The sequence below is a fragment of the Salvelinus alpinus genome, chromosome 29, assembly GCF_045679555.1.
Source record: "Salvelinus alpinus chromosome 29, SLU_Salpinus.1, whole genome shotgun sequence".
Classification (NCBI taxonomy): Eukaryota; Metazoa; Chordata; class Actinopteri; order Salmoniformes; family Salmonidae; genus Salvelinus; species Salvelinus alpinus.
The window spans coordinates 28,714,060-28,735,263 of record NC_092114.1 but is presented as its reverse complement, the minus strand read 5'-3'; positions in this window follow the sequence as shown (position 1 = coordinate 28,735,263).

The window sequence follows — 21,204 nt, the reverse complement described above, 5'->3', positions numbered from 1 at the left end:
TCATCTTGGCACAGTCACCAAAGCCTGAGCTGAATTTGAACATCTTTGTTTTGCTATCTGTCCAAACAATGAGTAATCGGATTTGTCATGTCATTCTGAATGGGAATTTAGACTATTCATCTCCCCCTTTACAGTCCACGACAGACAGACAGACAGACAGACAGACAGACAGACAGACAGACAGACAGACAGACAGACAGACAGACAGACAGACAGACAGACAGACAGACAGACAGACAGACAGACAGACAGACAGACAGACAGACAGACAGACAGACAGACAGACAGACAGACAGACAGATAATTCTCCCCCAGTTTCACAGTTTTCTGAATAACATAACCAGATTCGTTTTTATTTCATCATTGACCTGCGCCACATTAAATTAAATCTCATCAACAGGATTAAAGACAGCTATTGCATACAAATCCATTCACATTTGCTTGAACATGATATCAAAACTTTAATTGACGTTTGGTGGGTTTAGGGAGTTTCATTTTGATCTTAATAGGATTTCCTGATCCTTCACTATAAGCCATGAGAAGAACCCTCCACCTGGTTTATTAAAGCTACAATCTGGGATTTGTGTTTCAGCCCAATGGCAGCGATTTATATCATCAATTTAAATGACAAAACATTTCTGAAAATACCCCATATTGCACCTTTAAGAAGGCCTAAATTAATATGAATGTTTTCCAACAGAGTTTGAGGAGTCAATCATTCCATGGCGTTCGAGGAGGTATATGAAAAGGAAAGGTTAGGGAGTATAGGGCTGATACAGTCGGTACTGCACTGTGGATCACTACCCTACAGTACTGGTGGTGGGTAACCACGACAACACAAAGACATGGCAAAGAATAACATCACGGCTGTTGATATGTCTGTTTAGGATGTTGACGATGAGAATACTGAGGGTGATTCGGTTGTTTGTGTTCGCAAAGTTGTAACATTTGTATTTTACTTGTCATTGCTGAATATTGACTTGATGAGAAGTTGGATTTCAAGGCATAGAAAAAACAGATGGCATTTTTTGTACAAAATGAATACAACGAATTCTGTAATTTCATGAATGCCTTACCAATGACATAGAAATATCCATTAGATTGGTCCTGTAATGGGCACTGTAATGGGGGTAATTTATCTCTTATTGCACATAAATAAGGGTGGCAAGTAGCCTGGTGGTTGGGCCAGTAACCGAAAGATTGCTGGTTCGAATGCCCGAGCTGACAAGGTGACAAATCTGTCAATGCGCCCTTGAGCAAGGCACTTAACCCTTATTTGCTCCAGGGGCGCCATGCTACTATGGCTTACCCTGTAAAACAACAGATGTCACTGCATCTATCTGGTGTATGTGACAATAAAACATCTATCTATAATACCAGGCGAACACAAAGTAAATGACCAGATAATTATCATTACTCTGCATCATCATCACAACAAACACCAGATCAGATATGGTGGTCGAAGAACATAATGAAGACAGATCAGATATGGTGGTTGAAGACCATAATGAAGACAGATCAGATATGGTGGTTGAAGACCATAATGAAGACAGATCAGATATGGTGGTTGAAGACCATAATGAAGACAGATCAGATATGGTGGTTGAAAAACATGATGAAGACAGATCAGATATGGTGGTTGAAGACCATAATGAAGACAGATCAGATATGGTGGTTGAAGAACATGATGAAGACAGATCAGATATGGTGGTTGAAGAACATGATGAAGACAGATCAGATATGGTGGTTGAAGACCATGATGAAGACAGATCAGATATGGTGGTTGAAGACCATAATGAAGACAGATCAGATATGGTGGTTGAAGACCATAATGAAGACAGATCAGATATGGTGGTTGAAGACCATGATGAAGACAGATCAGATATGGTGGTTGAAGAACATGATGAAGACAGATCAGATATGGTGGTTGAAGAACATGATGAAGACAGATCAGATATGGTGGTTGAAGAACATGATGAAGACAGATCAGATATGGTGGTTGAAGACCATGATGAAGACAGATCAGATATGCTGGTTGAAGAACATGATGAAGACAGATCAGATATGGTGGTTGAAGACCATGATGAAGCCAAATATGATTTCCAATTGTAGGGGACATGGGGTTGACGTGGCAATGATAACCATATGGACCAATGCCTATTGGTGGTATGCCAAACAATTGTTTGGTGTTTGTTTTTTTCCCATTGGCAAGTTTATAACATTTTGTTGGATTATTGAGTCCTTATTTAATATTGCTCATGCTAGATATTGTAGTGTAGGCTGTGCATTTGACAGTAAAAAAATGTTAATGTTACTAATGCTGGTGCTGATGTGATCAATAGACATTGCAGCCAATGCATGACTCAAGCGTGCATTTTGAGTAGTGAGGTGTATTTTGAGTAGTGTGGCGGTATTTTGAGTAGTGGGGTGTATTTTGAGAAGCGGTGTCTGTGTGTGTGTGTGTGTTTGTGTGTGTGTGTGTGTGTGTGTGTGTGTGTGTGTGTGTGTGTGTGTGTGTGTGTGTGTGTGTGTGTGTGTGTGTGTGTGTGTGTGTGTGTGTGTGTGTGTGTGTGTGTGTGTGTGTGTGTGTGTGTGTGTGTGTGTGTGTGTGTGTGTGTATTGCTTTGTGAACAAGCACTACATCAGGGCAACCTGTTCTTGATTTAATGGTTGGAATGAAGTTGTTTATTACGTCTCTAGGTACTGAACGAGCCTCCGCTACACCTCTACAACACTCTTAAGGTGTAATCTCCCTCTCCCCATTCCGGCTGCATCACATTGACCTAATAGAAATCTTTATGAGGCATATGTCTGAGGCCTGTGGATGAACTAGATGACAATCTAGCAGTCTATAAAATGTCTCCCAACCAGCACTACTGGCTCGCCGCTTCACCCAGGGATTTATATCACCCAGGGTGTATCCCAAATGGAACCACATTTCCTATGCACTGCACTACTTTTGACCGGAGCCCTCATAAGTAGTGCACTTTATAAGGGATGGAGTGCCATTTGAGATGCAGCCCAGGTCCTTAAAGCTCAGAGAAATATGATGGCCGTAGTCTACAGTCATTGTCCTTCAAGAGAAATGGGAAATAAAGAATCAGCTACGTTGTCTCCTCAACAGAGGGGAAGTCAGACATAGGGATGGATAGTATATGAGTATGTAGGAGGGTGGTTGAGTGTGAATGTCATAGTATAAATCCAACCATGAGCGGTCTTGAGAAAAGCCTTGTGCTGAAATGCAGACAATTTTTCTATAGAATTCCAACCCTGATATATTGCATTCAATGTCTTTGTTTTATTGCTGTTTTCCCCACTTTTCTACCACAATCAAAGATCCTGTAAATGGCACTGATGTGATGCAGCTAGCTAACTGCAGTGATTTATCTTGATTCTGTTGAATGAGCCTAAATACCCAGTGCCAACACTGCCAGAACTTGAAGAAATCCCCAGTAAATTCGCTTTGACTGGTGTCACCACAGCCACCACGTTGCAGTATGAAGGGCGTCAGGGATGGGATGGTGGGGATGGACCTGGTACACCAGTGCAGTGAAAGCTGTGCATGTAGCAGACCACAATGATGTCAGACTGGTAATGTTATTACAAACCCATCTGTCTTTCATCGTGTGACAAGCACAACATGTCCAATCATGGTTTCATTTAAATTCTAATTAGTTCGGTTCAATTTCATAGGCAGCTATGGCAATGCAGGCAGGCTCCATTGTGGTGTGGGAGCGAGCTAGAGCTAAGGATGGAGAGATAGAAACACCATCACCACTCTCTCTACTACCAGGAGACCCAACCTGGGACTGAGAGTTCTGTTCTGTTCCGCTGCTCACATTAATATACAGATTAGCATTTACAGTTATTGGTTTGAGGTGATTAACGGCAAAACAAAAAGGCTAGGAATAGGAACAGCTGATATTCAATCAATCATTTCAGGGCGTATCTGTCAGATTATTGTACTGCTCTGATGAGTCTTACTACAGTACGTGAAAGTTGCACTGGCACCGAACACACCAATGAGATTGGGGTGATATTGGCTCCCGAGTGGCGCAGCGGTCTAAGGCACTGCATCTCAGTGCTTGAGGCGTCACTACAGACAGCCTGGTTTGATTCCAGGCTGTATCACAACTGGCCTTGATTGGGAGTCCCATAAGGTGGAGCACAATTGGTCTAGCGTCGTCCGGGATTGATTGGTGTAGGCAGTCATTGTAATTAAGAATTTGTTCTTAATAAATCTTCTAAGGGATAGCCCCCTTTTCTTTTTTTTTATATCCTAAAATGACATACCCAAATCTAACTGCCTGTAGCTCTGGCCCTGAAGCAATGATATGCATATTCTTGGTACCATTGTTTTATTTTTTTTATTTTACCTTTATTTAACCAGATAGGCTTGTTGAGAACAAGTTCTCATTTACAACTGTGACCTGGCCAAGATAAAGCAAAGCAGTGCAGAACAAACAACAACACAGAGTAACACATGGAATAAGCAAACATAAGTCAATAACACAGTAGAAAAAAAAGTATATATACAGTGTGTGCAAATGAGGTAGGATACCAGAGGTAAGGCAATAAATAGGCAATAGTGGTGAAATAATTACAATATAGCAATTAAACACCGGAGTGATAGATGTGCAGAAGATGAGTGTACAGTAGAGATACTGGGGTGCAAAGGAGCAAAAAATAAATAAAAAATAAATAGATAACAGTATGGGGATGAGGTAGTTGGATGGGCTATTTACAGATAGGCTACGTATAGGTGCAGTGATCTGTGAGCTGCTTTGACAGCTGGTGCTTAAAGCTAGTGAGGGAAATATGAGTCTCCAGCTTCAGTGATTTTGGAAGTTCGTTCCAGTCATTGGCAGCAGAGAACTGGGAGGAAAGGAGGAATTGGCTTTCTCCATCCACTGAAATATACCTGCTGGAGCGCGTGCTACAGGTGGATGCTGCTATGGTGACCAGTGAGCTGAGATAAGGTGGGGCTTTACCTAGCAAAGACTTATAGATGACCTGGAGCCAGTGGGTTTGGCGACGAATATGAAGCAAGGGCCAGCCAACGAGAGCATACAGGTTGCAGTGTGGCTTTGGTGACAAAACGGATGGCACTGTGATAGACTGCATCCAATTTGCTGAGTAGAGTGTTGGAGGCTATTTTGTAAATGACATCGCCGAAGTCAAGGAACGGTAGGATAGTTAGTTTTACGAGGGTATGTTTGGACAGGATCTGCCAGAGCCGCCAACCAGACAGGATCTGCCAGAGCCGCCAACCAGACAGGAGCAGCCAGATCAGTCAGCCAGCCATGAGCAGCCAGATCCGTCAGCTAGCCATGAGCAGCCAGATCCGTCAGCTAGCCATGAGCAGCCAGATCCGTCAGCCAGCCATGAGCAGCCAGATCCGTCAGCTAGCCATGAGCAGCCAGATCCGTCAGCTAGCCATGAGCAGCCAGATCCGTCAGCTAGCCATGAGCAGCCAGATCCGTCAGCTAGCCATGAGCAGCCAGATCCGTCAGCTAGCCATGAGCAGCCAGATCCGTCAGCTAGCCATGAGCAGCCAGATCCGTCAGCCAGCCATGGGCCATCCCTCAGTCCGGAGCTGCAGTCCTTCAGTCCGGAGCTGCAGTCCCTCAGTCCGGAGCTGCCATTCTTCAGTCCGGAGCTGCCCCTTATCCTGGTGCTGCCCCTTACCCTGGTGCTGCCCCTTACCCTGGTGCTGCCCCTTACCCTGGTACTGCCCCTGACCCTGGTACTGTCCCTGACCCTAGTACTGCCCCTGACCCTGGTACTGCCTCTTACCCTGGTACTGCCCCTTAGTCCGGAACTGCCCCTGAATGCAATGGGGTTAAGGTGGAGGGGGGTCGTTTGGAGGAAGCCTAGGAGGTGTTTAGGTACTGTGGTGACGTGGGGACCGCGACCAGAGCCGGAGCCGCCACCGTGGATGGAAGCCCACCCAGACCCTCCCCTAGACTGTGTATGGTGCGCCCGGAGTTCGCGCCTCAAGGGGGGGGTTATGTCACGCCCTGGCCTTATTATTCTTTGTTTTCTTGATTATTTTAGTTAGGTCAGGGTGTGACATGGGGAATGTTTATGTTTTGTTGGTTTTGGGTGTTTATTTGGTAAAGGGGTTATGGGGTGTAGTAGATGGTTTTGTGTTGAGTGTATATGTCTAGCGTTGTCTATGTTGGTTAGTTATCTAGGAGAGTCTGTGGTTACCTGAATGAGTTCCCAATTAGAGACAGCTGATTTCGGTTGTCTCTGATTGGGAGCCTTATTTAGGGTAGCCATAGGCTCTCATTGATTGTGGGTAATTGTCTATGTAAGAACGTTTGTAGCCTGTATGTTTGTGCACAACGTTTGTAGCTTCACGGTCGTTTTGTTGTTTTTTTTGTTAGAGTGTTTTGTGTCGTGTTCATCTTCGTGTTGTGTTTAATAAAGAAGATGGCTTATTTTCCAACTGCTGCATTTTGGTCTGTCAATCCGCCACACGATCGTGACAGTTTGGCAGCATGAGTGAAGGATGCTTTGTTGTGAAATAGGAAGCTGATTCTAGGAAACAAAGGAAACACTTTGAAGTTTGTGGAAATGTGAATTGAATGTAGGAGAACATAACACAATAGATCTGGTAGAAGAAAATACAAAGAAAAAAACTACCGTTTTTTTTCTACCACCATCTTTGAAATGCAACAGTAAGGTCCCACATCTAGCCATCACTCTGATTGTAATTCCGATGGTGTCCACAAGATGACAGCAGTGTATGTTCAAACAGATAACGAATAACTTGAAGTATGAATAAACTACATGACATTTAGTGTGAAGTCACCCAGGTATATTTGGGCAAATCGTGAAGGAGCCATTTACATCCGCATTACATTTTCTGCAAGAATATCGTCAAATCTGTATACTTGGACTTTGATTTAGCTTTTCCAGTATTAGTAGCCATATTATAAGTTCAACATTTGCAAAACACATAACTCTCCATATTCTTTTCATTTTTGTCCAAAAGGAAAAGGCTTGCTGTCACACAAGGTTAGCAGCTACAGTTTGCAACAGAGCCCAGCTCATTGGCTATCTAGCTAGCTTTGTTTGACCCCGATTGGTGCTTATTTGACAAAGATACAGTCGATCAAGTGGAGACCGCCCGCGTCTCTGAACAAATTTGGTGTCCTATAGGATATACTACACCCCTAATGATATAGTGAAGTCTGGTTACATTCTAGGATCTCTGAGGAATAAATATGAACGTGATTTGACTGGTTGAAACAACGTTTAGGGTTAAATTTTCACAGATGCTGAGGTGAATGCCTTCATACTCCAGAAGGAAATGGCTAAGAGCTGTGGACAGCCCCCCATCTCACAGCTATCCTTCAGGGAGCTGCTCATCCAGGAGCTTGCTAGCTACAGCAAGACCACTGTAGCACCTTCTGTCCCCTCTACCTCCGTCCCTTCTGCTCCAACCAGTGGTGTTCACATGCCTAAATTCATCATTGCTGGCAGGAATGTGCCTCAGGGCAAAAAGGGCTCAGTAGGGAGGCTTCGTTGTGCTCTTTGCCACAAGAAATCCCCTGTCACCTGCACCACCTGTTCGGTGACCCTCTGCTTTACACCAGAAAGAGACTGCTATGGGCTATGGCATCAGCAGCACAATATTGTGTAGAGGACTGAGGGTCTTCACATTATTGTACATTGAAAGTGTAAATAGTTACCCTTGTTGTTTTTAATTTTTTGAAATATTCATTTTTTTTCCTTCAATTTTTCAAATATATATATTTTTGGGAATGTTAGAATACATTTTTTTTATTTTGTATATAGTTATTTGCATCAACGTATCACTGTACCAATTCGGCCACTTGGGTACATTTGGGAAACTTGTGAGGGAAATCCTGGGTGACTTCATGCTCAATGGCATGTACCTCACTCATTCCTAAAGGTATCTGTCTGAAACCTTGGTCAAATACTCTTGCCTACTTATGTTCTTATTTGAAATTATCCCCAGCATCATATCTGAATGTTTGGCTGTTCTTGTTTATTTTAAAGATGCAACAACAGTAAAAAAACAGAAAACGTCTGTTTATTTCCTTGTATTTTCTTCTACCAGATCTATTGTGTTATATTCTCCTACATTCAATTCACATTTCCACAAACTTCAGAGTGTTTCCTTTCAAATGATACCAAGAATATGCATATCCTTGCTTCTGGGCCTGAGCTACAGACAGTTAGATTAGGGTATGTTTTCAGGCGGAAATTGAGAAAATGGGGAGGGCTATCCTTACTGACTTGCCTAGTTAAATAAAGTTTAAATAAATAAAACATATACATATATTGTTCAGTAGTTCACCACCATTACGTTCCCAAATCAGCTGAGTTAGTGTACAGTAAATTCAATAGGCTTTGGTTTGAAACACTTAATTCTGCATCAAAACTGGAACGATTAGATGAATTCTTCAATGTGGGTTTCAAAGCTTGATTATTGTACACACTTAATAGCATAGAGGTGGAGCTACTCGTTTGTCTTTGTTTTAGTCTGTGTCTGTGTGTTTACTGTTGCTTTCTTGTTGTATGTATTCGGATGCAAATTAGAACTCATAACAGCATAAATATTGTCACCCGTGGAACATCAGGGAAGCTCCTTATTACATAATAGACGTTGATTTCTTTCTCTCCTCAGATTACTGGTCACATGTCTCTGAGGCAGAGGCAGGAAACTGGGACCGAGGCGAGGCGATCCTGGGTAAATGTGTTCCAGGCGATGGATGGTGGTTCTCCTCTCTGCTCTCTCTGTGTTTTGGTCATGATTAGCCTGTAATCAGCAAAGAACAAACTGATTATTAGCATTGCGCCACTCAGCTCCCTTCAGGGACTCTGCTCTCTCTGTATTTCATCTCCCCCTCTATCCTCTCCCTCTCTCCCTTTCAATCTCCTCTTTACCTCTTTCTCCCTCTCTCTCTTCCTTTCTCTCTCCCTCTCTATCCCTTTGTCTATCCCATCTCTCTCTCTGTATCTCTCTCTTCTCCTTAATCATTGGTATTTCCATATGTCAGTGGTGCCTCTCTCTATCTCCCCTCTCTCTCTCTCCCCCTCTCTTACCGCTCCTTAATCATTGGTGCAACATATCACCTGATTACACCTCAAAGTCTGATTACTGCTTGACGCCTGACGCATGGGCCTGACTTACAAGTCAACAGAACCCAGGGATAGGACAATTTTTCATCCCAAAGCTTCCTCACACAGCTATCTGGTCCTGTGGGGAGAATGTCGCAAATCTGTCCAAACACACACATACTATGCATACTATGGCATCCCTGTGCAAAATGTTGTGGGTAAAACAGTATTGCTTTTGCACATTTCAATAACGTGTTGTGAACAGGAAAATAATGAATACCATCTCTACCCATTTAAAATCTTAAAGTCTCCTGTTTAGCCTCAGCTCAGTGGGCTAACACATTCCCCAGTTCCATTATACATGTAAATGGGGTGTATTGACCCATCCAGCCACGTCATGTTCATGGTATCACCTGGATGGTACAACTTTGCTATTCAACCACCTAATGAATCACCCTATAACTGGTGTTACTCTGGACTGGTACCAAGGAGAAGAGCAGGCGGTTCAACACACTTGATAAATCACCTGCGGTTCCAGGCAGCCGCATACGGCGCCGAAGGATTTTGAACAAAACACAACTACTGTATGAGGTGGAGAAAATCATTGACAGTGTTGACCCGGGTGGCGTCTCAGAAACCTGCGACTCAGAGTAATACAGTTTTTCAAATGGTGACCTCTTATGGGAAACATGAAGTGGGGATGGAATTCAGTTAGTGTGCACTTGTGAAGGCCTGAAGTGTTCCCTTTTTACAGGAGCAAGCTGAGAATAGAAACTTGTGTAGAACTGCCATTACATTTAAACCCGCGTTGGTCTTCAATGTGAAAGTATACTGTAGGTTGCCTATTATTATCACAGTTTTCAGCCTTTTGAATTATTACGAATGATAACATTAATTTACATCTCCAATGATGCATAATTGCAATGGAAATTCAACGAGCCATGACTGAATTCCGTCTAAAACTATAAAACCACACAAACTCAAGGGAAAAAACCCATCTCAACTTTGACGGGTCCTTTAAATGTCCCCGAAGAAGTACGTCCCCCACGCCAATTTTGTCTTTCAAATTACAGCTATCTAGGATCAACTAAATGAAATCTCGATGGCATAAAGATTATGTATTATTCTCTCTTAGAGAAGCTCATTGAGGTCCCACGGCACTCCTTCATTACCGAGCAGATTGATCAGAAGATGGAGAGACGCTCTATTGAATCTAAATGACTTTCCCGAAGCTCATTGGCTCCCAGCTAGAAGTCATTTTAATACCTCAGTCTCCTAGTGTCTAATAATATGGACCACCAAAACCATCAGCTTCATATTGACAAGTTTAACATCTCAATTGGATGTTGTTGTTTTTTAGGGTGATGCCCACAGTGGGTTTTAATGAGGAATGTCTACTTTGTTCAGCGTAGTGGAGGTGGTGAAGTTCAGTTGACAATAGCTATCACCAACTTTTATCTCTCTTGTGTTTGTCTGCTTTGGAGTTGTCCTTTCACAGTTATTCCTGCCACCTGAACACAGAAAAGAGAGACTGGAGCATCCTCAGCATATCGGTTATAGCAAAGGATCACTGAAGCAAGGACTCCTCAGAAAATTTACTTCACACAATTCATCCTCAATTAATTTCGGAATTGACATTTCCTCCTAATTGTAAGGAGTGCAAATATACTATGGGACGATGAAGGGCCTATATTGCCTTTAATAATCATACAGTACCGGGAATGTAATTATACTATATTTACACAACCAGGGTGTTATTTGCTTTGTTCCTAGGCATCTTATTACTGTGTGGACTCTGCATTGTTAATTATGCAGAGAAAATGAGTAGGAGCTGCTGCTTGCCTGCAGCCAGAAAATCAACTGACTACTTAGAGACCTAATACATTCTAATCTCCTCTCTGCGTCTTAAACAAATATATATTCACTCGGCTGGTTCTGATTCGCTGCTGCAGCCGTGAGGTTAGTTCTGATTCGCTGCTACAGCCCCTAGGTTAGTTCTGATTCGCTAGCTGCAGCCTCAAGGATTCTGATGTAAAGTGGCCCAGGGCTCTAGAGCTCCAGATTCACGACAGCACACAAACTAACATGCCACTGCCTACTGCCTAATTTCCTCTCAGCAGAATAACCGCTTTCGGTCTGTGTAAATACAATTAATCAGGAAGTAGGAAGTATTTAATTTCCTGTGGCATGATTAGGCCAGAGTTAAAGTTTCTTTATTATTCAAAAGAGAGCAATGATGCAATGGGCTACAGTTCATGGGTAATGAATGCAAGAGGCATTGTGTGCAGAAACATGACTCACCCACTCTATTAGATTAAGATTACCAAAATGGAAGAAGATGAAGAAGGTCCATTGGAAATGTGTATTCTGCTTTGTGCCATCTTCCTGGAGCTCTATTCGTCCATTCCAGCCTGGACCAAGGGAACTCTGCTCTCCAACCCCACAACACAAGAGCCAGGGAGTTAGGCTGCACAGAGCAGAGGCACTGGCCCACAGACCAGGACTAACTTCCATTTGGGAGTAGGGCTACGCCAGCTCCTAACACCGTTAAGACTGACATTTGGACAGATGAGCCTTTTTTTCTGCATTTTTGTATGATTTTTCTCTGAAGCCTCAACCTTAGCCTTAAGCCTGAAGCTTCCCCTTTTCTCTCTGCCAGATATGTCTCTCTACTCGTCCCTTGTCCCTGTACATCCTCCAAATCTGAAGAACTTTCAGACAAAGTCTTCATAGGGGTCTGCTTGTCCTGCTGTGGAAAAAGCAAACAGCACTTATACTGTACATGGACGCTTCATGTAAAACTGGTGCCTGAGAATTATTTGGGATTCAAGATTTTTAACTTTTTACAACTGTGTGAATGGGTGAACATGTCCACATTCTAGAGCGTAGCAGAATTCTACACTCAACAATCACGATCACAGCTAAATTCTACCATCTTTAGTTCCAAGTACAGCCAAATGGTGTGAGATGCAGTAATTTACTTTTATCTATCAACTCCAGTGGCTTTGGGTTTTTGAGTAGCCGCCTGCTGTTAGCTGTGTCTTAGAGGCCTCCACATGCTGCTTTGCTTTCCTCTTCTCTCTCCGCCTCTCCGGCTGCTCCATTAGTTCATTTGTTTGTTCCTAAAAAGGAGATGCACAACGTGATAAAGCACTCTTATCAAGGTTAGGGATGTCATTTATTAACTTTTGAGGACATCTTCATATTAGCTTCAAAATGTCTGCTTATCTGTTCCACTACTTTATTAGCACACAGACCCAGAAAAGATAAGCTCATGCTGCCCAATCGTGCTTTAAAGATTCATTACTATCAGAGTAAAAAATCCATCTGTTCATTTTGCCATTGCTGTAAATCTGCAAGCTGAAAGATGTCACACAGAGATTTCATGTAATCTATTAGTTTCAATTAAAATGTAAGTGAGCACTTTCAATAGCTTTTTAGGCAGAGCATTAGTTGAAAACAGACTGCTTCGGGAGAAGTGAAGATCGCTGTGTTACAATACAACACTATTCAGTTAAAAATAGGCAGTTCCAAAATGATTGGCACCCTTGATTAAGATGAGCAAAACAGACTATATAATAAATAATACAAATACTGAGCTACATAGTTTGCTCCAATGTTTTTCTTATTATATCATTTCATACTAATGCAATTTCTCAGAGAACTATATTTTGTTTAACAAATGATGGGCACTCCTGTTTTTAATACTCCTGTACCCTCCCCTTTTTCTAAAATGTTTGAGATTGGAGAACACATTGGGAGGGATCTTAGATCGTTCCTCCGTACAGGATCTTTCCATATCCTTAATATCCTTCATCTGCGCTTAAGGACTGCCCTTCTTCAATTCAAACCACAGATTTCAATGGGGTTTAAGTCCAGAGACTGAGATGGCCATTGCAAAATGTTGATTTTGTGGTCAAGTAACAATTTCTTTGTTGATTTTGATGTGTTTCCTTTGGTTATTGTCTTGCTGGAAAATCCACTTGGCCAAGTTTCAGCTTTCTGGCATAGGCAACCAGGTATTTGCTAAAATGCCCTGGTACTTGATAAAGTGAATGATGCCATTGACTTTAACTAGGGCCCCAGGACCATTTTGCTTGTTTGCAATCAAACAAGCAAAATGTCAGTATAGAGACAAAGTGGAGTTGCAATTCAATGGCTCAGACACAAGACGAATGTGGCAGGGTCTACAGACAATCATGGACTACAAAATGAAATCAGCCACGTTGCGGACACCAACGTCTTGCTTCCAGACAAACTAAACACCTTCTTTGCCCGCTTTGAGGATAATAGAGTGACACCGCCGCAGCCCGCTACCAAGGACTTTGGGCTCTCCTTCTCCGTGGCCGACGTAAGACATTTAAACGCGTTAACCCTCGCAAGGCTGTCGGCCCAGACGGCATCCCTAGCCGCGTCCTCAGAGCATGCGCAGACCAGCTGACTGGTGTGTTTACGGACATATTCAATCTCTCCCTATCCCAGTCTGCTGTCTCCACATGCTTCAAGATGGCCACCATTGTTCCTGTACCCAATAATGCAAAGGTAACTGAACTAAATGACTATCGCCCCCCAGTAGCACTCACTTCTGTCATCATGAAGTGCTTTGAGAGACTAGTCAAGGATCATATCACCTCCACCTTACCTGTCACCCTAGACACACTTCAATTTGTTTACCCCCCCAATAGATCCACAGACGATGCAATCGCCATTACACTGCACATTGCCATATCCCATCTGAACAAGAGGAATACATATGTAAGAATGCTGTTCATTAACTATAGCTCAGCATTCGACACCATAGTACCCTCCAAGCTCATCGTTAAGCTTGGTCCACCCACACAGACAATATCGCCTCTTCAACCTCAGGAGGCTGAAGAAATGTGGCTTGTCAACTAAAGCCCTCACAAACTTTTACAGATGCACAATTGAGAGCCTCCTGTCGGGCTGTATCACCGCCTGGTACGGCAACTGCACTGTCCACAACCACAGGGCTCTCCAGAAGGTGGTGCGGTCTGCACAACTCATCACTGGGGGAAAACTACCTCCCTTTCAGGACACCTACAGCCCCGGATGTCACAGGAAGGCCAAAAAGATAATCAAGGACAACAACCACCCGTGCCACTGCCTATTCACTCCACTACCATCCAGAAGGTGAGGTCAGTACAGGTGCATCAAAGCTGGGACCGAGAGACTGAAAAACAGCTTCTATCTCAAGGCCATCAGACTGTTAAACAGCCATCATTAGCACAGAGAGGCTGCTGCCTACATATAGACTTGAAATCATTGCCCACTTTAATAAATGGAACACTAGTCACTTTAATAATGCCACTTTAATAATGTTTACATATCTTGCATTACTCATCTCATATGCATATACTGTATTCTATACTATCTATTTCATCTTAGCCTACGCCGCGCTGTCATTGCTCATTCATATATTTATATTTATATATTCTTATCCCATTCCTTTACTTATATTTGTGTGTATTAGGTATTTGTTGTGGAATTGTTAGATATTACTTGTTAGATATTGCTGCACTGTCGGAACTAGAAGCACCAGCATTTCGCTACACTCTCAATAACATATTTTAACAATGTGCACTGTATGTGACCAATAAAGTTTGATTTGATTTGAAGCAAAATAGACCCATAACCTCTAAGATCCACCACCATATTTTCCAGTAGGTATGAGGTTCTTTTCTGCATATGCATCTGTTTTTTCAACGCCAAACCCACCACTGGTATTCATGGCCAAAGAGCTCTATTTTCATATCGTCTGACCATGGAGGAATAGTCTAAGATTCTTTGCAATGTGTTCTCAAATCTCATAAAACATTTTAGAAAAAGGCTCAGTGTCATTATCCTCGCAAGGTGAGGGTGATGGAGTATTGAAAACAATCATGTTGACCCCTATCATTTTTTTTGCTTGTTAATTAAACAATATCTACTTTTCTGATCAATTGTATGTCAAAAGAGTTGAGTGTAGGGTCAATGCATATTGTCCGGGTAGCTATTGGTTAACTATTTAACAAACTACAGCGCTTACAGTGCGGTAGCAGAGAGAACAGTATATGACTAGGGTGGCTGGAGTCTTTGACAATTTTTAGGACCTTCCTCTGATACCTCCTGGTATAAAGGTCCTGGATGGTAGGAAGCTCGGCCCCATTGATGTACTGGGGTGTACACAGTACCCTCTGTAGCGCCTTGCGGTCGGATGCCAAGCAGTTGCCATACCAAGCGGTGATGCAGTCAGTCAAATTGCTCTCAATGATGCAGCTGTATAACATTTTGAGTATCTAAGGGCCCATGCGGAATCTTTTCAGCCTCCTGAGGGGGAAGAAGTGTGGTCGTGCCATCTTCACAACTGTGTTGGTGTGTGTGGACCATGATAATTCCTTAGTGGGTTGGACACCGAGGAACTTAAAGCTCTCGACCCGCTCCACTATAGCCCCGTTGATGTGGATGGGGGTGTGCTTGGCTTTCCATTTCCTTCAGTCCACAATCAGCTCCTTTGTCTTGCTGACGTTGAGGGACAGGTTGTTGTTGCACAACACTGCCAGGTCACTGACCTCCTCCGTATAGGCTGTCTCATCATTGTCGGTGATCAGGCCAACCACAGTCATGTCATCAGCAAACTTTACTATTTTGATATATATTTTTTTATTTAACCTTTATTTAACCAGGCAAGAAATTGTTATTTACAATGTAACCTGGACGCTGGGAGTCGGGAAGCAAGTGCAGGTGGTGAGTTTGATAATAAACGGAACATGACATGAGTAGCGTACAGACATGAAACACATAGTCAATACTGCCTGGGGAATGGAACTAAAGGAGTGACAGATATAGGGGAGGAAATCAGTGAAGTGATGGAGTCCAGGTGTGCCTATAGATGAAGCGCAGGTGCGCGTAATGATGAATGCCAGGTGAACGTAATGATGAATGCCAGGACCGGTGGTTAGTAAACCGGCGACGTTGACCGCCGGAGGGGAGGAGCGGGAGTAGAGGTGACAGTACTGCCCTCATGACGGGCGGCACCAGCCGCAGGACGACGCAGGCCAGAGGGACATCCACGAGGGGTGTCATGAGGGACAGCTTCAGCCAGGGGATCCACCGGCCTGAGAAGGGAGACAGGTGAGATATGGTAGTCAACAGGAAGTTGTAATGTGTACGTCACCTCGTTGTCCCTCCAGAGAACCTTGAACGGCCCCACAAACCGGGGGCTCAGCTTCTTGCAGGGCAGGCAGAGTGGGAGGTTCCTGGTGGAGAGCCAGACGCAATCACCAGGATGGAACACGGTGGTGATCCGCCTGCTCCTTCTGGTGACAGATGACATGCTGGAGCCTCACATGAGCATCACTCCAAACCACTCCAAACCTCCTCTGTGCGCCGGAACCATTCGTCCACCGCAGGGGCCTCGTTCTAGCTCGTGCCCAATCCCCAGCTCCTGGTTCATCCTCTCCACCTGGCCGTTGGACAAAGGCCGGTACCCGGGAGTGAGGTTGACTGGAACCCCAGTTTCTCCTTGAAAGCCTTCCATACCTGTGATGTGAATTGGGGTCCACACTCAGAGACGATGTCTTCTGGAAGGCCATAGTGCCAGAAGATCTGCTGGAAGAGTGCCTCAGCGACCTGGAGATAGGTAGGGAGACCAGAGAGAGGAATAAACTGCCATGATTTAGAAAATCTATCCACAACCACCAGAAGGGTGGTGAAACCATCAGAGGGGAGATCGGTAACAAAATCAATGAACAGAGGAGACCAGGGACATTGAGGCACTGGAAGGGGAAGGAGTTTCCCTGCTGGAGCATGCCAGGGAGACTTCATTTGGGGCACACACAGAACAGGAGTTGACGTAGAGAGTAATGTCCTGCGCCAAGGTGGGCCACCAATACTTTTCGGACAGTGATTGAATATTACGGGAGATCCCAGGATGTCGCTCCCTTTTCCCTGTGGGAACATAGATGTGCTCAGGAGGACAGGTAGTGGGAGCGGGTTCCCTCTCCAGAGCCTGGTGAATGTCCACATCTATGTCCCAGACCACAGGGGCTACAACATGAGAGAGAACAGGAAAACAGGCCATCCAGCATTCGGGTGACCAGTCCGTGATTCTCATCCTCGACCATGAGATGGTGGGATTATGGCGTTGGAGCCATGGGAGGCCAAGGGTGATCTTGTGAGCTGGTGCCCTAGTGATGAAGAAGGCAATGTTTTCCTGATGAATGGATTCCACGGTGAGGGTGAGTGATGAGGTGATGTGTGTGATGGTTCCGGATCCTAGTGGCCGATTATCATGGGCTTGAACTGGAAATGGAGAGGAGAGTGGGTAAGAGGGGATGTTAAGAGAGGAGGCAAGGGTCTGGTCAATAAAGTGCCCCGTGGCACTGGAATCTAGCTCTGTAGAAACAGTACATGAGGGACAGCCAGCTAGTGTGATCGACACTAAAAAGGGTTTAACAGAACTTGATGAAGATTGGATACTCACACCAGCCCCAGGAGGTGGAAGATCACGTGACAGTCCCTCTGCTCTCGTAGTTCCCGAGTTGGGATGTATCGGATACTGCTGAAGCTGGTGATCCCCTTGACCACAATAGAGACTCAGCTGTCTCTGTCTGCGTCGCCGCGGGGAGGCACGTGACCCTTACCTCCACAGATTCAGGCTCTGATACAGTGTTCACTGAGGGAGGGAGAGAAGCAATGTGGGTTCCGATGCTCCCAAAGTAGATTATCCAACCAGATGGCCATCGCGAATAGTGCATCCAAGGAGAGGTTGTCATCAAGACATGCCAGTCCCGTTTGGACCTCCTCACGCAGTCCTCTTTGGAATAGCATACGGAGCGCCGGCTCATTCCATCTGTTGGATGCTACTACTGTCCGGAAGGTGAGCGCGTTTCTCTGCAGCGGTCTGGTCATCCCAGAGTAGGCCCCCCCCCCCCCTCCGGTGGATGATCAAAAATAACTCTGAACAGAGCCATGAACCTCTTACATGAAGCCAGCTCCTCCTCTCCCAGACAGCCGTAGCCCACTCCAACGCCTGCCCAGTCAGCAGACAAATAACCATAGCAACCTTGGACCTCTCGGTGGTGGGGGCTCCCATCTGGTGTGCAAAATAGAAGGAGCACTGGAGTAGGAAGCCACGGCGTATAGATGGGGTTACGTCATATTTATCCCGGAAGGACAAAAGGGCATCGTTGACCTGGGAGGACATCTGAATGGACTGATATGTTGGCTCGCTGGGTTGACTGTTGGCAGACTATCCTCCGCTAGTGGAAGGCAACACCTCTCGGGCATGTTCGAGACACTGAGGACTGCGAAGAAGCTGGTTGTGGTGCTTACGAAGTAGGTATCCCTGTTTGTCGACCGTCAGGGAGATGTTCTGATTTCCTGCTGCTTCCATTTGGTGAGGCAGTACTCTGTAACATTGATGCTGGGAGTCGGGAAGCAAGTGCAGGTCGTGAGTTTGATAATAAACAGAACATGTCACAATACAAGATACATGAGTAGCGTACAGGCATGAAACACATAGTCAATACTGCCTGGGGAATGGAACTAAGGGAGTGACAGATATAGGGGAGGTAATCACTGAAGTGATGGAGTCCAGGTGTGCTTATAGATGAAGCGCAGGTGCGCGTAATGATGAATGCCAGGACCGGTGGTTAGTAAACCGGCGACGTCGAATGCCGGAGGGGAGGAGCGGGAGTAGACTTGATACGCTGGGCCAATTGTGCGCCACCCTATGGGACTCCCGATAACGGCCGGTTATGATACAGCCCGGGATCTGTAGTGACGCATCTAGCACTGCGTTTCAGTGTCTTAGACCGCTGTGCCACTCAGGATCCAAAACTTAATGATGGTGCTGGAATCGTGCGCTGCCAAGCAGTCGTTGGTGAACAGGGAGTACATGAGAGGACTAAGAACTGTCATGACTGTCCTGTGAGTATCACAATGGGTCAGATCAGCTTGGCAATGGTTGACAATAACCAGACCTTCTCTCACCCACAGAAAAGGCGAGGAGGGAACTGGGCTGGGTAAACAGTTCACACCTGTTGTAAATTACAGGACAAGGGGGCTCTTTCTCCCCCTCCAGTAAAATCCACCAGAGGAATGTCTTTGTTAAACAGGCTTTCCCAGACGAAACTCTAACACGGTCAAAAGTGGATACTGGGGAATGTGGGGAATGGTCAGTGGGGAGCTATAGAAAACTTATGTCATATTGGTTTTCATTTTGTGATGTCATTAAAAATTGTATGGATGAAATACTGTATCTTTGAAAGTATATATCCCCTTTATCTGTCAAGTTTCCATCCAATATGTTATGCATATAATCTGAAAAATGATGAGCGTAATTTTGTTAAGATTTGAATGTGATTTTAGGAGCCATAAGAGGTAATAGTTTTAGAATACTTTGTGCATAGTAAGTAGCCTAGCCCCGAGTGAGGTCAGACAGCGTGTCAGACTGACAGAACCGTCCTCTTTGGCCAGAGGGCATAAAAGGATTGCCAACAGAGATTGACATTAGATCAGGAAAGACGAGGAGTTGCAGCACACGTCTAAAGTGGTTTAAATGCTGAATCTCATAGACCAGGAAACGTGAGGCGGGAGCTAATCGTTTGTAATGGTTGGAACTTTGAACCTCAACACGAGGTGAAGAAATAAAATCACCTTCCTTTAGACCAGTTCATTGCCAGGTTTCAGCTGTGTGTGCAAAGTGGTTTGAATCCTGAACCTTAAATAATCAACACGAGGTGTAGGTGATATGGCATTGGTATGGCAGATTAGTTCTCCTGAGTCAGATATTGAGAAAAGGGAATCTAAGTGAGACTATCCTACTATGCTCATCACCAATGGGAACCGTCGAGGCGGCTGGCTATCTTCCAGACTGAACAACAGTAGAAGAGACGGGTCTGAACCCTTTCGGACAATCAAAGCCTTTACAAGCGTGCCGTTGAAAGGCCAACCCACAGGCTATTGATGAAAACCAGCTTCAGAGCGCTCAGGACCTCAGACTGGGGGGAAGGTTCACCTTCCAACAGGACAGCGACCCTGACTTGAACCTGATCTAACATCTCTGGAGAGACCTGAAAATAGATTTACAGCGACGCTCCGCATCCAACCTGACAGAGCTTGAAAATATATGTAGAGAAGAATGGGAGAAACTCCCCAAATGCAGGTGTTCCAAGCTTGTAGCATCATACCCATGAAGACTATACACTGTAATTCCTGCAAAAGGGGCTTCAACAAAGTACTGAGTAAAGGGTCTGAATACTTATTTAAATGTGATATTTCATTTTTTTTTTTATAAATACATGTGCAAAAATGTCTAAAAACCTGTTTTTGCTTTTTCATTATGGGCTATTAGATTGATGAGGGGGGCAACAACTATTTAATCCACTTTAGAATAAGGCTGTAACGTAACAAAATCTGGAAAAAGTCAAGGGGTCTGAATACTTTCTGAATGCACTGTATAGTATTCTGAGTTGTGACGCAAGGCTCGCAACCTTGGCTAAACCATATGGTTATGGGCCTATAGCCTTCACATATGAATGGAGTCAGATAGTACATCATATTAGGGTCATAGACCCTTTGCACTATCTCTCTGTATTCCTCAGACAAAGCACATTTTCACTATTCTACAGATATACCAATATCAGCATAACCCACTTGGTCGGGGGGTTTGCTTGCTCTCATTTGAATGACATTGGTTTCCTGACAATAGCATTAATTTCCTCTATATGTAAATGTCTTCCTAATGTGAAACCCCACTATAACTGGTAAAACTGTAGAAAGTTAATGAACCCTTTGTAATTGCAATTGCTATAGCAACAGTCATACCTGGCTACACTCTGATATTACGCCAGCTCGACGGTCTCTTTTCCCCCCAGTGAGCAGTCGGTCGCAGAAAAACCAAAAGCCAGATTAAACTGCTTTCATTATGCAGAGGAAGCGGTCTCCTTTGAGCACAAATAGGTAGGAACACAATGCATCGTTAGTCTCTGAAAAATGAAGCACTAGCTAACATCATTAAGGGTCCACAGAATGTAGTAACATTTTAATAGACTATCTCACTTTGGGTTCTCATTGGATTCTAATGTCCACAAACCAGATGCC